At 44.7% G+C, this 14,464-nt stretch overlaps 1 protein-coding gene across 15 annotated transcripts in view; it reads left to right on the forward strand.

Moving 5' to 3' along the window:
• The first annotated feature begins 10,784 nt into the window (after window positions 1-10,784).
• Window positions 10,785-14,464, forward strand: part of PCNT (pericentrin) — an 820,497-nt gene continuing 816,817 nt past the window's right edge. For 12 of the 15 annotated variants that reach the window (XR_004539480.1, XR_004539479.1, XR_004539483.1 and 9 more), the window contains exon 1: window positions 10,785-11,343. The gene's annotated coding sequence lies outside the window, so the exon portion shown is untranslated. The remainder of the gene's footprint in view (window positions 11,344-14,464) is intronic. The other 3 variants (XR_004539484.1, XR_004539485.1, XR_004539486.1) reach the window with 1 other exon arrangement.

Below are 14,464 nucleotides of genomic sequence, written 5' to 3' on the forward strand. Positions count from 1 at the left end.
CTGTTATTTGTATATTTTATATTGTTTATATCTGGCTTTATGCTTTGAAATGTTAAACTGATTGCAAAAGTAAAAATCACAGATCTGAAGAAGCCATTACTTAGCTGATACACAATTCGGGGGTCTCAATGTGGCCCTGTTTCGGAATTTGCTTCAGGAGACCTGACTAATCACTTCCTCCCTCGGTCGATGAAATGATACTTCCGATTCAGTCAGTCGGTAACAAATTCATGACTCGTGCCTTAAACAGGCTTATTCTGATTCTGCAATCTTATCTGTAGATAACAAAGTGTGCACAGTGCGGTTACTCTCTAAACACATTGCGAACACCCATGTAAAATACATTGCAGGCAAATATAGGTGGAAAACTCATACCTACCAAGTTTAAACTGATCAGTCCTTGCGCGATAGCGTCCTGAGTATAACTGACAAAAAACGCCGCCAGAAAGCTGCTTAAAAAAACACTCGTGGGAGCATGAAGATGTCGTGACATCTAGACGTAATAGCAGATCTTTCATTGGCTGTTGCTTTGCTAAAAATGTTGTACTAGGAATATAACATGATGACGCTCTCTCAAATGAAATTGTATAATGATTGTATAATGATCAGGTCCGAGGCTGGGAGCGGATTCTGAACAGGTGGCCGGACCCGAAGATCTTTCTGTAAACTGAGTAGCATCCGGATGCAACACCAAAGAGAACAGACAATCCTTAGATCTAAAACTGGAGAGACCAGCCACCGGGATCCGCAGAAACGTCACCACGAGGCCTTTATTCAGACCCACTTGGGGAAAGCAAGGACCTGCGACACCTGAGTTGAATAAGGGTACACCTATTCTTGGTCACTCCAGTGCGCTAAAGGTCTTCTACACTTTAGCGTAAGCCGACACCGAGGTTGACTTGGTAGACTTAAGAAGCTTTAGCTATGACAAGCTCCAAATAGCCTTTATTTTTTTAAGGTTGCATGCTCAAAAGCTAAGCCGTAAGAACAAAACAACCCAGATCCTTCATGGCAAGTGGGCCTGGGTGAGGACAGGAAAGACAATCGGGTGCAGACTGTATGCCACCCGCAACTGCATCAGATCCATGTACCATGGCCTTCCATGCAAATCTGGTACCATCACCATGATGCGGCCGTGGTGAGTTACAATCCTTTAAAGGACCCGGCCGAACAGCGGCCAAGGCGGAAAAACGTATAGAACCACCTCTGGAGGCCACAGTTGCTCACAAGCATCAAGTCTCTTGCTTCTGAGCAGGATCTGCGACTGAAAAAGCGTGGAGCCATCTTGCTTTGCGCTGCGGCCATGAGGTCAAGGTGGGGCTGCCCCCAGCACCTTACAATCGCCTGAAATGCTTACTGCACTAGGTTCTACTTGCCTGAAACTCTAGACTGACAGCTGAGGAAGTCTGCTAGAAAGTTGGCCGCTGCGGCCACATGCGCTATAGTCAGTGTCAGGAGAAGACTTTCTGCCCAAAGGAAAAGAAGTCAAGCCTCCTGAGCCAAGGGAGAGTTCTTGGTTCCTCTCTGATGATTAACAGAGACCTCTGCCATCAATGATCAACTATTTCTGTGAGGACGGAGTGCAACAGTCCTGAAAAGGATGAAGACCATAGTAAGCCCCTCCCAGCCACTAAGGCTGGCATCCTTGGTTACTACAATCCAGGAGGCAATGCTTAATGGAATGCTCTGGCAGACTGATTGAGGATGAAGCCACCAAGTCATACACACTGGCCTCCAGAGTCTATGGCAGACTCAGCTCTAAGACATCTCAGTGGGGGCCCCAGTGAGAGAGGAAAACATTCCGAAGAGGACACATGCATGTGTTCGTCCAGGAAACCAGATCCAGCCTGGTAATCCTGGAACCCAAAATCTATAGGACGTCCCATGCTGAAGGGGCTGCCATCATCAATATCTCTGAAATCTGTGCCCAGAGCTTCCGTTTCCAAGCCTAGGGCAGGTAAACATGGCCTGCTGCTGTATCGACTATTCCAGCGACTTCGTAGGTAGTAATTTTGCACACATTTGGTATGAATCCATACTAGGAGACCCTAAGGACTCAATTCCAGCAGTTTTCCTGGCAAAATTTTTAATTTTAAAGAAGCAGGGAAAAGTTGAAAAAAAAGATTGTTAAAAATCCATGATGGCCGCCAGACCTGAATTTGCACCACAAACGGCCCTTCCCAAAATTAAAGAATTACAAAAATAACATATTTCAGGTGGGGGAACAGTAGGAAACCTTCAAAACCCCTCGAAATTAATTTTTAAAGATTGATTTTGGAACCTGTCAGCTCCTCTGTATTCACAGATTCCAGACAGAGCTGCTGCAGCTGCTTCCAGTCTTTTCAATGGCTGGTTCAGAATTAATTGCTGGAAATTCATCCTCCAAGTTGATCTTCAGGCTGCCAGTCAAACTCCACTGACTATTCCTCCACTGCTGCGAAATGCAGCCAGCGCACTAGGGAACACCGCTGAGCCTCCTAAGCGCACTACATAGTCTGTGCTTGACCCCACCGCTTAACAGGGAGTGAGACTAGGTCAGGGATGGCCCTGAGCTGCAAGGAAGACTAAGCAGACTGGCTAACAGGTACCCCAAAGGGTTTGGCCTGTCAGCTACATACAGAAGTCTGTGAATTCTCAAGCAGGTAGAGCTTCAAATCCATTTCAAACGCGAAAATAACCGCGAAAGGTACAAAACTACGTTGAATTAGAATAATAAAATGGGGAGAGCAGAATCTACAGAGCTATAGTCATGTTTGCAGAAGAAAATACTGCTAGAGGGCGCCAAACTAGCCTGTGATGTACTCTGGAGGCAGAGTGAAAAGCCTGGAATGGATTTCTTCTACATTTCATGCGACGGGAAAATAACCCTATGGTCTAGAATGTCTCACCTATTGCACTGGAAATATTATTACAGGTCCACATCCTGAAGCCTGTCCTTGTGCGTGGGCAGTTTTTCTTCTTTCAAGCAATGTGAATGGTTGCAGGGCCTGGGAGGCGTGGTGTAACTGACATGGAACAATCCCACTGGAAAGAGCAACCTTTTGACGAGGCAGAATGGCAGCTGTGGTGCCATTAAAAAGAAAATATCTGGTTCCTCGGGGGGCAATGCTGGTCATTATCCTCTGAAGATCTATTATCAGATTATCTATTATTCCAAACCAGCGCTGATTAATGGCATAGAGCAGGCATGCCCAACTTCGAACAGGTCGTGATCTACTTTTTCCGGCCAAAAGTGCCGGTGATCTACCACCATGAAAATTAAGTTTCAAATTAAATTTTAACCCAATAAAGTTGGAGGATTCCCCCCCATTTCCTTCTATCATTTACTTGGATGTGATCATCTGTTAAGCAAATTAAACAAAAACAAAACAGAGAGACAAAGATCCAGTAAGAACTGCGAGGGGGAATGGAAAGTACAGTTTTCCTTAAGTTTTATTGAGTAATAACTTTCTTTAACTTTTATTGAGTAATTTGTGTTAAATTTAGGTTGAGTATTGATCCAGGCTGATCTTGCACAATCTTTAATATTTCATTCTTGCTCATTAATGAAACGTCTGAGCCTGCATTTCATCCACCAGCTTTTTGAAGTTGGGTGAATATTGCGTAAGGGCCAGTCTCAGGGAATCCTGGAGATGTTCATCTGTCATGTTGGAAAGTTGTGTACTCTGCCATTTTCAGATGGGAAAACACAGATTCACACAAATAAGTTGAACCGAAACAGGAGTTACAGCTTCACTGCATCTTCTCAAGTTGGGAAATTTGTCTCTAGGCACTAGCTTCCAAAACAATTCTTGTTCAGCACAGGTCTTGAGAAAAATGTCATTTTTAAACGTTACTATTTCGTTTTCAAGAGATGGCTTGTTCAATTAGTAATTTTTACTGATAGCAGCTGCAGTTTCTTTAATGTCCACATCTACTTTGAATGGATATGACAAGTACTCCACAACTGTTCCAAATTTTTGGAAGTCACACAGTGTTCTCCACAGGGCCTTTTAGCCGGGCGCTCCGCCCGCCTAATTTAGATGACCACCCTGCTGTCATCTATCGGGAATCTTGCAGCTGCTGCCGCTCAACGTAAAAAAATCCCCCCCAAAAAACCACCTCTCACCGGCTTGGAGATGTGAACTCATGCTTCGGGGCTCTAAGGTGTGCGTGCCGGCTTCCCTTCTCTTCCCTCCGAAACCGGAAGTTACGTCCGGGGGGAGGGGGAAGAGAAGGGAAGCCGGTACACACACCTTAGAGCCCTGAAGCATGAGTTCGCTACAGGCTAAGGCAGGAGACAGGTCAACGATGGATGGAAGCTGCCGGGTCTTGTCTACTTTCTGTTTCCGCGAAGGCAGGACCCGGCAACGAGGAAGGCCCGAAGCAAGTTGTAAGCTTCCCTCCGTCGCTGACCTATGGAGGGAAGCTTACGATTTGCCTAGCGACATTGCCGATGGATGTGTGAGCTGGGAGGGAAGGAGCGGCAAGGCAGGGCTGATGCTGTCGATGCTCATCTCACCGCCCTTGTTCTCGTTGCGTGGCCGGTGGCGGAAACAGCGTAGAGCTAGAGTTGGCTGCCGTGGACCGGGAGCGGGCATTGCTGGCTCAGCAGCAGCAGTTGCATGTGCTTTTCACACGCTATGGCAACAACAGCTCGCTGACGGTGCAAGGCTTTTGGCAGTTCCTGTGCAACATCAGTTTGGGGCAAGTCAAGTAGCTACCGGGGGAAGAGGAGGAGGAAGATGCCCGCACCGGAGCTGGAACCACGGCGGCCATGGCTCTGGCTGCCCAGCTCCTGTTGCCCACCGCAGCTTGGCTCTGGCAGCGCCCACAAGCCCCGAACTGTTAACCAGACACAACTATCCCAAGGCCATTACAGCCGGAGCTCCAGGAAATGAGACGCCGAGTGCCACTGTGACTAAACTGATTCATTATTTGCCTGTGACTTTCTGGTATTTAGGATTAACTCTTTCCATTCAACCCTTGACTTTAAACACACAAGTCTGGAAGTCTAAGCACATTTATTTAATTATGTTTACAGGTATTTGGGAACATAGTGAAAGCTACTTCCGACTGGTGATAGGACAAAAGCGCGTGAGATTTTGGCGCGCCCACATTTCAGCACAGACAAATCGGCGCAAGACCCTAGCACGCCACCTAAAAGTTACTTTTAAAGAGCTCTGACGGGGGTGTGTGTGGGGGAACCTCCCCACTTTACTTCATATCTTTCGCGCTGCCGTTGGGGGGGTATCATTATAGAGAAAACTGAACTTTTTCCTAATAAATTGGCAAAAAGTTAAGTTTACCCTATAATGGAGGGTTCCAACCCCACAACTTCCCCCAATGGCAGCACGAACAGTATGAAGTAAACTGGGGGGGGGGGTTTCCCCACTCATACCCCGCGTTGGGGCTCTTTAAAAGTAACTTTTTAGGTGCCATGCTAGAGTCTTGTGCTGAAATGTCGGTGCGCTGAAGTCCCACGCGCGAATGACTATGAACCGTTGCGACCTTGCCCTCCCACCCCTGAAAAAAAAATAGATTCTGCAGTGGGAGGGTCGTAACTGGTGTTATTTAATAGAGCAGGGACTGGATGCTTGAAGAATGTGATAATTTTTAACTGCCCAATGTGAGCTGTAAACAGTATATAGGCGATATGAGGTTTTAAGGCATTATGGTCTTAGATATGCTGATTTGTTGGAGGCAAGGGATGGCAAAATGTGTTTGTGCTTAGTTTTATAGCTTATCTGTAGCAGGTTGGTACAGCATGGACAAGGATGCATGGCGTAGACAAGTGCATTAGACTATGACATCTGTGTTTTGAATGGTGTACAAAGTTGTAACGTGGAAGGATAGGCTGTTGAGGGAGATAGAGGAAAAACTGTAAAAACCCTGAGCACGTTTTTTGAAGGATGTGTTTTGTTGGGTTTTTTCCTGAGTACCATGAATAGAACTAGTGAGCATCTTTCTGCTCTGCTGCACCTGAATGAACATGTTTTCTCCTTAGTATCCTTTGATTTATTCAAGGAAGGTATTGTTTTCCTAGTATGGTAGTCCTGGGGTTATTGATGCAGTTGCAGTGCTGTAGAGAAACACTTTTCTAGATTATACATCTTATTGTTTTGGGGTGTATTGGGGGACGCTTATCCTTACTTTTAAAGTTGGACTTATAAATGTATTCTGCATTATTATTATTTTTGTATTAATAGGATTTTTATAATTTTGACATTGGGGAGGAGTATTTTAATAGTTGCACAGTAAGGTTGTGTGTAAATGAAAAATGAATGGAAGAAATTGCATTACAATTAGTACTATTATAATGGGAGTGGGGTCAGGGACGGAGCTTGGACTGAGGTACTCAGTTGGTATTTGTTAGACTTAGGGATACTTGGCTTGAAGAAGTTGAGAAACATTGGTCTCTAGGTGACTAGTATGGAGTTCACTCAGTAAGGGTCCCTTTTACAAAGCCACAGTAGCAATTTCCCCATGGCAAATGCACCAAAGTCCATTCAATTCCTATGGGCTTCAGTGCATTTGCTGTGGCAGAATTGCTGTCACAGCTTTGCATAAGGAGCCCTAAGTGCTGTGTCTTAAAACACAGATTGCCGGGGATGCAAAGCATTAACTGATTCAACATGAGTTTGAAATTGGTTGAATACCACTCTCAAGTACGGTAGTTTTGAAAGAAATGGAAGGTTTGATACTGGCCAGTAGTTATTCGGAATAAGAGGATCTGCATTACTTTTTTTCAAGGGTGGCTTAAATGCTACTGGAACACTGCCTAAGTGTTAAACCTTAAAAAAGAAAGTCATATTGAGCACTGGAAAATAATTCATAACAATTAACTAATAAAAATAGTGCACATTTAGTGATCTTTTTACTAAGGCGTGCTAGCTGTTTTAGCGCACACTAAACGCTAACGCATCCATAAACTATAATGGACACGCTAGTGTTTAGTGTGTTTTAAAATGGCTAGCAAGCCTTAGTAAAAGTACCTTTTCATTTTCCCCACCACCAAATTTCCCCATCCCGCCCCACCCGACTACTTTTTCATGCCACCCGGCTGGAAAAAATTTCTGGGGAGAAACTGTCACAGAATCTATTTTCGAATTCCTGGCTAACAGAACAGATAGATGTCTGTCACATACTTCTCGTTCTGAAAAACTAAATTTGGATATTGTTCCAGATGGTCCTGCGTATTAGGAAAATGATCAAATGTTGTTTGCAAGGTCAGTCATCATTAACTCAAATTTGCTTTTGTAGGATGAAACTGTACTCATCATTCTGCCAATGCATTTGTTTTTACCTTGTAGTTCAAGGTTCATACCACTTAGTTTGCCTGTAAAGTCAGCAAGAAATGCCAGCTCACATAACTACTCCTCATCTTCCAACTCTGCTTGGTCATCTCCCCTCTCCTTCAAAAAACTTATTTCATTCAGCAAATCACAAAATCTTTGCAGAAATTTGTGCCTTCTTAGCCACCTTACATCTGTGTGCAAAATGATTTCCACTGCCCCTTCAAGAGTAAGATTGAAAAACCATCTTTGAAGTGATCTTCCAAAAACTGAATTTACAATTTTGAAAGTGATGTCCATGACAGTTTTTGTATTGAGTATCTTGCTTACCAAAACTTGCTGGTGAATAATGCAGTGGTAAGAAAGGAAATCTGGGAAGTCGTCATGCTGTCTACAGAGGGCTATGAAACCTTTAACCTTACCTGTCATTGCACTTGCTCCATCAGTAGTGATGGAAACAAGTCTATGCAATGGAAGATTACACTTTGTCACAAAAGAATGGAAAGAACTGAATATTTCCTGATTGGTAGTTTTCCCTTTTAAATAAATCATTCCAAGTAGTTCTTCTTTAACACTGAAGTCTTCTAAAACCATCCGGATAAAGACTAGTAACTGGGCTATGTCTCTTATGTCTGTAGATTCATCTAGTTGGAGTGAGAAAGCAACACAATTTGAAACATCCTCCAACAATTGTTCAGTTGTGTCTCTACACATTTTTTCTATTCACCGTACGAAGGTGTTTCTTGACAATTGTACATTTTGAATAGCAGTTATGAACTTTCTTATTTTTAAATCCTTCAAAAAGATTGTCAGCTGCTTCAAGAAAACAATATTTTACAAATTCCCCTTCAGTTAAAGGTTTCATTTCTTTGCAATTAGGTTGCTGACCTTGAAGGATGCTATGGTTGCATTGACCAAATGTGACCTTGGCTTTGCCATCAACTGTTGCTGAGTAGCCAATTTCGATTTAAGTTCTTTGAACTTCAGTTTACAAATTTCACTTTTGGATGAAAAATCAGCATCAAACTTATTGCAATGCAGAGCCTTATAATGACATTCCAGATTACGCTTTTGGGCAAGGATACTGGGGCGTTACAAATTAGACAACACTTGTCTTTCACCATGATGAAGTAGTCCATTTCCCATTCATCATGAAAGTGGTAGGTTTTGCTCTTCTTTGGAACACTCATCTTCATTATACTGGGGTGGCTGGATGTAAGAAGGCCAAATCTGCTAAGTTAGCATAAACACTGGCTGAACCTGGTCCAAAACTGCCACTGTCCCAAAGTATTAAAGATCAACAGGAACTCTGGATGATGTGCAATACAAGAACTGGAGATGACAAAACCACACATGCAGTTCTAAAAGTAAATATAAGAATTCATCATACTGGCATCAATAATCAAATACCACCAATCATAAAAAAGCTCAAACACCTGTTCAGCAAACTAGATAAAATCAAATACTGCTAAACAAATTCAAATATCACCACACATGATTTAATAAATTCTGCACACAGTGCAGAATCAATGCAAAGGCTAGGCAAAATAAAATTGCAGTCAAGCAAAAGTCACAGTGGTTTGAACCAATTCGAAGGCAAGGCATAGGAAGTTAGAACAAAATTGGAAAAGCCTGCCAAAATCACCAAATTCTTGACACTTTGTTGTGTCTGGTCGAAAACATTTAATGACAGCGAACTATAAAGCGACCAACGACCAGCACACGACACAACTAATATGGGAAGTGTATTCAGGTAAGGCCTGGGTGAATGGATATCGCTCGGTATACAACACACTTCTAAGGGGTGTTGGGGCGAGGCAGGAATGGGTGATTCTGAGAGGCAGGAGACCAGGTATGATGCCGGGCCTGGGGCATAGTGCTGCGGGGCGTGGGCAGCAGCCCCCTGGGGTACCCACAAACTATTGGCATGAAAACAAGCGCCCCCAATACACCCACCGGCAAGACTCCCGCAGGCAGGGAAAAAAAGGCAGGCAAAGGATCAGCAGCGGTGACAAGCCCTCGGCAGATGACCTGCTGGCACGAGCTCTCTCCTAGCAATGGGGCAAGCTGCTGGAGAGATGAAGCCAAGTGGGGCTGGCTATCTACCTGTTGGACATGCCTTGCACAGAGTCATAGACCATATAAGTGTTGCCTATTCTAGTTACAAACATACAGCTAGAACTAGAATTATCTCAAGTTAATCTGAAGATCATAGAAATTACACATGAGTTGAAACATTGTTACCTCAATAGTTTTGAAAGTATAATATAAGGGAAGGGAAGAAGGGGCAGGCTTATATGATTAAAACAAGGTTTCAGGATGTGGACCTGTAGTAATTTAAAAATGGTCCTACGATCTGACCCTCTGTGTTATGACACGCCTGCCCTCTGTTTAGATCTATGTTTGATGAGAGCAATTTGTATAAATATTGTCTTGAAAGAATTGTAAATGAAAGTGAAAATGAAATTACACGAAGTGGGAAGCCCTACTAGCTCTTTTTTTTAATTCAAAGTCATTAAAATTGTTTTTTGATCAATTTTTTACCCAATTGTTCTATAAATAGGTAACTGTGTTACTGACAAGTCTGCCTGGTTTTTGTTGTATTTTTTCTAATTTTTTTTCAATGGCACAGATGATGGCCCTCCTGATGACCACAGCACCGGGAATCCCCCCCCGAGAGAAAATTGGCTATGGGTTCCCCAGACATTCCTGATTTTTGTGGAGTGGCCCAATTTTGAAGTAGTGGCCCCAGCACCAAAGGTTAGTCACCTCCTATCCCTGATTTGATTGGGAACCAGTGGTAAACCAAGGGCAGAGTGGTGGGGGCTATCTGCCCCGGGTGCAGCCATAAGAGGGTGTAGATAGAAACTGTGGTATCATAGTCTGGTGGGCGCTGCCCTTGACTTTGCTGGCTCCAGCCCGTCCCTTCTGAAGTCACCTTCCTTCCTGTTCTGGAGTAGGGGGCCCAGCAAAGCTGATGGCCGCACCCACCACACCGTGGCCCCGAGATTGCTCCACACATTCCCTGCTTGGGGGAGGGATGCTCCACCCCAGGGTGGCAACTGGTTTTCTCCAGCAGCTTTTCTGTGCGACTTGTTACAGCTTTTTTTCCAGGCTTAACAATTTTCTTGCCACACTCCATAATCACAATGCAGGTTACTCCTTTTTTTTAACTTCTTGTCAGAAGTGTTCTTCTAAAAAATGTCTCCTTCCCCATAGCAGGGAAATAACCTTTTTCTTGGTTGCGGTGTGGTTTGCTATTTAGTGGTTCTTACGGGCAGCCTAAGGTCGGCTGCGAAAAATATTTGACGACTATGGGTTTGGGGGCTACTTTCTTTGCAGTGCATGCATTTTTTTGGAGGCGGTATTTGCTCTTCCGTCATTGATAGTTTTAAGCTTCAGTCTGATGTTCCGGTCGCGTCGCCTCTTTGTGTTATCCAAGCCTCATGTTGGTATTCCAATAGCTTTTCAAGCCTCCTTTTGGTGCTTCCATAGACTCTCTCAATGTATTACAAGCCTCACTCTGGCGTCTTCATCTTTTCTTTCTGTGTGTTTGAGGGGATTTATGCTGATTACGCTCCTTTGGTACGAGATGATGTCAAATAGTTCCCATAAGAGGCGGGAGTTTGGATGCTAGATAAAACCTGTTCCTGGAATTTTCTGGCTGTAGACATCTCAAAAAAAGTAATGAAAACTGGATATTTTTCTTTTAATATAGATTTGTTTTACGTACAAGTTTCGTTTGTTATGGATATTAAAAATAAAAATAGGCATTAGAAAGCGGAACGCCTACATTACAAAAGTAGAAAGATGACGGTAGCTATAACAATAATACTTGGACTATTTGCTTGTTGCCTGCTGCTGTTTTTGCAAAAGCTCATACCAGCTAGTTTTCAGCGATAAAAAAGAAGGGCAGTGAGAACTGAAACCACGAACCACGGCTTTTCTGGAAGGTGGGGTTTACAGTTACGTTCCTAGGAGAGCGCACGTGATGCAGCATTTGGACTGAAACCTCAGACAAGCATCTTTCCACTGGAAGGCAGTGAACAGGACGTTGCCAATCCATTAGGTAAGAATACACACTTGTCTATGACAGCAGCAGCTATAGTCAAAACCAAAACAATAGACAGCCACACAAACTAAAAGAGCAACTCTGTATACTTTTTATCTGCAGGAAGAATAGACAAATTTCAAATAATTAATTAATTAACTTGAATAAATGGCTTTTAGAAAAACCCCCCCAATTATGTATACACATAAACAACAGTATGTAATGTTTTATTACATGTTGTTTTGAGGAAGGGCAGATTAGTAGCCTGAGAATTAATTGAGGACTCGCCTAGGATATCCAATATTCTTGCATCAGTCATAGCTGTTTGTCCATTTAGTAATTCTTGTTTGTGATAAGCGCTAACTTAAGAAAAATCTAAGATAATTTTTCTTTGTAGCTATTTTTCACTTTGGGCAGGGAAGTTTGTCCATATCGGTGTGGTCCATTGTGCTGTGGAGCAGACTGGTATAGAAGTTGCATAAACTGCAGCACCCTTTAAATGGCTGGTGGGGATGCTGAAGCTCGACAGATAGTTTCCGAGCTGCATGTGTGAAAAGTCCTGGAAGAATGTGACCAACAACTATATTAAACAATTGGTGCCAGGAGGAGGGAAGCGGCTTGGTAACTGGCTGGCAGGATGTCGGCATCCTCACTGGCTATTTAAAGGGTGCTGCAGTTTCAGAGGGAGCACAAGCTCTATGGCTATACCACCAATAACCACCATATTGGGTTCATCACCTTTCAATTAAATTCTCAAGTCATTTGTTTTACTATTAGTAATTTCTAGTTCAATAGGTGCCATTCTGGATGGACAGGTAATATATCCCCATGCTTGTGAGCTGTGCAGAAGGAATCCACTCCAGCTTTTGAATCCCTCCTTCACTAGAGGGCTCTTCTACCCCCCTCAGTGTTGCGGGCCAGCGTAGTCAGCCTGGCTTAGATGGGGAAGGTGCTTAGATGCTAGATGAAAGGGTGGTTGAGAAAAGGAGAGATGGTGGATCTGGGGATGGTGGGATCCATCACTACTGCAGCTACTCTTTCATTCTTTGGGCCACCATCAGCGTGAGTGAAGTAAACACGCCGCCTTCTGCAGCTGGAAACTTTCCTTCTGTTACTGCTTCCTGGTCCCACTTAGGTGCGAAACAGTAGCAGAGGGAAAGCTTCACTCACGCTGCCGGTGGCCCGAAGAGTGCAAGTGTACTACATTATCAGATCCCATGGAGGAAAGGAATGCAGGGAGAGGAGGTGTTGGAGGTTTGTGTGTGTGTGTGTGGGGGGGGTGGTGGTCATTAGAGAAATGCTGGACTGTAGGGATAGAGATGAAAAAAAGGAAAGATGCCTGACCTCCGGGGAAGGGAAACAGAAGGGGAGGACAGAGATGCAGTGTTCTCTCTAGCATCTTTTAGCCGAGCGCTTCGCCTGGCTAATTTAGATGAGCGCCCAGCTGCCTTCCTAATGACACGCTTCTCCCTCAGGAGTAAGTAACATTTTGAAAAAAGTTCCATGCTGGCATTTTGCTTCAGGGTCTGTACGGCTGACTTTCCTATGTGGTTCACTGAAGGCCTACATGTTTCCCCCTGGTCTCACCTTTAAAAGTAATTCCGGCAGCCTGCAGAGGATCGCTAGTGCTGTAGCGAAACTAGCAGGCTGCTGGTGGCCTCCATAGCACGTTCCCTCTGCCGCAGACCCGCCCCTGATGTCAGAGAAGGGAAAGGACCGCGGCAGAGGGAACATGCTGCAGAGGCCGCTGGCAGCTTGCTAGGTTTGCTACAGCACCAGCGATCCTCCACAGGCTGCCAGAATTACTTTTAAAAGTTGGTCCTCGACAAGCGACGGCCACAGCGCAGAAGATGACCTCTCTCGCTGGGTGTGGAAAGTATTGGAGGTAAGGCCTCACCTGTCGCGAGGGCCCCGGCGGGATTGCCATAGACACACTGGATTTGGGGGGCGGGGGCTAGGAACTTTCAAACTTTCCTTATCAAATGATGATATGTAGATCAGCAAAGAAAAATGGGGAGACCCGATGATCCACAGTGAAAACAATCCACCGATGAAAACAAAAACTGTGGATACAGATGTTCTGGAGATAATTTATTAAACACATGTGAGCAAAGAACACCGCAGACAAGCTACTTCAGCTTGTCTGCGGTGTTCTTTGCTAACCTGTTTAAAGACAATAGACTGTTTCAGTCCAATTCTTTATACAGTGGTGCCTCACACAACGAACTTAATTCGTTCCAGGAGCAAGTTTGTTATGCGAAAAGTTCGTTATGTGAAACGCGTTTTCCCATAACAATACATGTTAAAAAAAATAATTCGTTCTGTAGCATAAAATATGCTAAGATGACATAAAAAAAGATAAATTTTTGGTTATTATTTTTATTTAGATACATCTAAAAACATAATTGTTTTTTAAAACAACACACATTTTTTAAATTTAAAGACAGACTAAGTAGAGTCTAATTTTACAGTGAGAGGGCAGAGTCTCAGCGGCAAAAACTGGGACTTAACTGTTCATTTTTTTTTTTTTTTCTACCGTGTTTCCCCGATGATAAGGCAGGGCCATCAAATAAGACAGCCCCCCCTTTTTAGAAAAAAATGTAAAATAAGGCACCCCCCCCGCAAATAAGCCACCCACCGATACCTGCGCTTACCCGAATCGGGTGGTACGATGGGTGACTCCGTGTGGTCCCTGGCACCCCCGACACGATCGGGGCAAGAGGAAGCTCAAGCCCTCTTGCCCCCCCGACTCCCCGACACGATCGGGGCAAGAGGGAGCTCAAGCCCTCTTGCCCCCCCGACTCCCCGACACGATCGGGGCAAAAGGGAGCCCAAGCCCTCTTGCCCCGCCGATTCCCCAACTCCCCACACAATATCGGGCCAGGAGGGAGCCCAAGTCCTCCTGGCCACGGCGACCCCCTAACCCCACCCTGCACTACATTACGGGCAGGAGGGATCCCAGGCCCTCCTGCCCTCGACGCAAACCCCCCCTCCCCCCAACGACCGCCCCCCCCCAAGAACCTCCGACCGCCCCCCCCAGCCGACCCGCGACCCCCCTGGCCGACCCCCACGACACCCCCAACCCCCTTCCCCGTACCTTTCTGTAGTTGGCCGGACAGACGGGAGCCAAACCCGCCTG

Source organism: Geotrypetes seraphini, chromosome 5 (genome assembly GCF_902459505.1).
Source record: "Geotrypetes seraphini chromosome 5, aGeoSer1.1, whole genome shotgun sequence".
In the NCBI taxonomy this organism is placed as follows: Eukaryota; Metazoa; Chordata; class Amphibia; order Gymnophiona; family Dermophiidae; genus Geotrypetes; species Geotrypetes seraphini.